Genomic DNA, 3,283 nt, shown 5'->3' on the forward strand with positions numbered 1-3,283 from the left:
GAGGAGGGAGGGACGGACGGACGGAGGACGGGGGAGGAGGAGGAGGAGAGAGGAGAGGGGAGGGGCCCGCGGAGCAGGGGCAGGGGCAGGCCCAGCTGCGGGTGACTCAGAGGGGCCGCGCCCGCCTCTCCCTCCGGAGCCATCTGGGGGCAAAGGCCCCTCCCCGGGCAGCTCTGAGCCGAGCCTGCGACCAGCTAAGGAAGAATTCCACTTTTCCACAGGTCTGTGGGTGTTTGTATTTGCTTGCGGTGGACCAAAGATCTCATGCGAAGTCGAACAAAACTGCAGCAGAGTTAAAAATGTCTGAAAAAGAACATTCAAAGTCAAACGAACTTTCTGGAGCTTTTCAGCTGTTTCCAATCCGAATGTCTTCATGTGGAATTGATCGTCTGCGCTCACAGTCACTGCTGACCACTCTTTGCGATGCTGCTGTTTGTTTAAATGTTTCAAGTCCATCACTTTGTCAGATTTCTGAGTTGTTTTTCATGCAAATATTTCTTCACAGTTTAGTCAAATACATATTTTCAAAAGATATTTCATTTTTGCTGTGTGAAAATAAAGTGAATAAAAAAGGTTACTTAGAGTGTCCCTGATTCTGAGGGTAAATCAAGACCCAACCCTGATGAGAAAGGAGAGAAGATTCCAGAAGTCCTTTCCCAGAGCTGGTGCTGGTGACACTTGTCTAATGTCATTCACTTTGATATTTACAGAAAAAAATGTAAAATCTAACTTTACCTCCGCACTTCAGAGCTGTTCTGAGATTTTTCCGGCATCGTCCCCGGTCACTTTACAGAGTAAGCTGATGTACCTGCCGCTCACTTCCAAATCGTGCCGTGGGCACCTCTCTCGCGGCTCAGGCTCAGTTGTTCCAGGCTCCGAGACAGGCTGGTCCAGCACCCTGTGCAGGCCTGACCGCTGGTCTGTGGCCCCGAAATCTGAGCTGCTCCACCTGCAAAGAGAGGCAACCCTCGTGAGCATGTGGGCTTGGGAGAAGGCACACAAACAACTTGTGGGAAACGCCCAGTGCAGTCAGAGACCCTGAAGCACCCAGCTGAGCCAGACCCGGATTTCCAGCCCCCAGGAACTGTGAGATGCTGCATGTGTGGTGCATGGAGCTGCCACGCCCGGGGGTGATTGTTACACAGCGGCGATAACTGACACATCATCTCTAGTGGTGGACAGGGACAGGCCTCTTGGCCGGCGGCTTTCCCGGCCCTGCTGAGATCATGTGCCGGTTTGCAGAACCCCCGGCTCCATGGTAGTGGATTCACAGGGTTGCGTGGACGTTCGGCGAGAATACGGGTGGCGATTCCAGTGCTAGCAGTGAACGCCGACAGCATCACTTAGGCAGACAATTGCGCTCAAGCACGTCCAAATGCTAGTGCTTGGGCTCCTGCTCCCGGGGCCTCTGCTCCTCCCAGGGGCTCAGCAACAGGGTCTTAAAAACATTTTGTTTTTCCTCTGACTGAAAATGCACTTGCTCACTATGGAAAGCATGGATATGCACAAGAGCAGGAGAGCATCACTAGGCGATCAGCGCTCGTATCTTCCTGTGCGCCGCGTCTTCCTGCACAGGCGAGTTTGCAGCGGGCTGGTGACCTGCGGCCTGATGGCGCACACCCGCCCCGGGGCCTGCTCCGCCTGGAGCAGTGGGTCACGCACAGACGCTCCGTCCCCCAGAGCCCTCAGATGTGCCCGTCGTTTCCGTCTGAGGTACTTTGTGCCGCCCCCCCGCCCAGTCGAAACGAGGCTGTGTTCCTCTACCTCACGCTCTCGGTCCCTCCTCTCCTCTGGAACCTTCCAGGTCTCCGGCATGGGGTCCGCCTCCCCCCACCCCAACACACACACAAATCCAGGCCAGCCCACAGTCAAGGGGCAGCCCCCAAATCCACTGCTCCGGCCATGCAGAGCAGCTCCTGGGTGCCTGGTTCCGGATCTGGGGTGAAGCATCGAACGAGGCGGACAAACCCCCGGCCCCCGGGGCCCTCCGCTGGGGTCGCGGAACTGGATGAAAGCCGATTGATTCTCCCCAGCTCTGCCCCGTGGGGGGACAGGAAACGCTGGGGGATTAACGTTCCCAGCCGTCTTCCAGCCTGCCTTGGGGTGACACATTCCACACACCAGGGGAGACGCGGGGGCCAGGCTCGGGGCTGCCCAGCTGCGCGTCTCCTGCGACGCTCCCCCACGCGGTCCATCGAGTCTGCGCCCTGGCCCTTCCGGGATGGCTGCCAGGAGCCTTTGCCTGCCTCCTGCTCTCGCCACCCTCTCCCTCTCAGCTGCGGCTCCATCCTCCAGGACCCCACGTCGCAGGGAGAAGTGCGAGGCCGCGGCCTGACTCTGCCCCATCACAGGAACCTGATGGCGACGGTGACCGGTCGTGGCTGCCCGCCGGGTGAGGCCAGCGCCCGGGGGCCCGGGAGACGGGCAGGAGCTGCCCAGGGACCCAGGCGGCCTGCAAGTGCTCAAGAGACCTCGAGAAAGCCGGGCAGTTGACGTTGGGAGGGCCAAGGGGCCCGGGAGCCCCAGCCCCAGAACCAGCCTTTGGGGGAGCGGGGCTCCCTCCCGCTGCCCGTCACCCACGGCTCTCCGGACAGGGGGGCCTGGCAGGGCGGAAGGAGCTGGAAGGCCTGCGGCCGCGAGAGGGTGACTGGGGCCTGTGTCCCCTGGTCCCAGGAGCAGATCTGGGCCACCCCCAGGCCATGGGGTCTTTAAGAGTAGGGGTCTCCAGGTGGGCGGGGTCAGGGCATGACCTGGAGGGGAGGGACGAGCGCGGGGTCCAGGAGCGGCGGCCTGGGGGAGCCCCTGCTGGTTGCTGGGCCCCGGCCTCACCCCGTGGGGGTGGCTGTTTCAGGCTGAGGCACCACGGGGCAGGGCAGGGCTTCTCCTTTCTGGAAAGAAGTTGTCCACCGAGACTCTGTTCTTAGGTTAAAAATAAATTAAAAACTGATAAAAGTGGGAGAGACTCCTTGTCTGCACTGGAGGCGGAAAATGGAAGCCCTGGCCTCCTCCTCCCCCTCCCTCCCCACTCCCTCCTTCCTCCTCCCTGTCACCCCTCCCCCTCCCTCCTTCCCTCCCCCTCCCTCCTCCCCCTCCCCTCTCCTCCCCCTCCCTCCTCCCCCTCCCTCCCCCTCCCTCCCCCCTCCTCCTTCCCCTCCTTCCTCCTTCCCCTCCCTCCTCCTTCCCCTCCCCTCCCCTCCCCTCTCCCTCCCCTTCCCTCCACCCCTCCTCCCCCTTTCCCCTCCTTCGTCCCTCCCCTCCCCTCCCTCCTCCATCCCTCCCTCCT

Source organism: Choloepus didactylus, chromosome 1 (assembly GCF_015220235.1).
Source record: "Choloepus didactylus isolate mChoDid1 chromosome 1, mChoDid1.pri, whole genome shotgun sequence".
NCBI classification, from domain to species: Eukaryota; Metazoa; Chordata; class Mammalia; order Pilosa; family Megalonychidae; genus Choloepus; species Choloepus didactylus.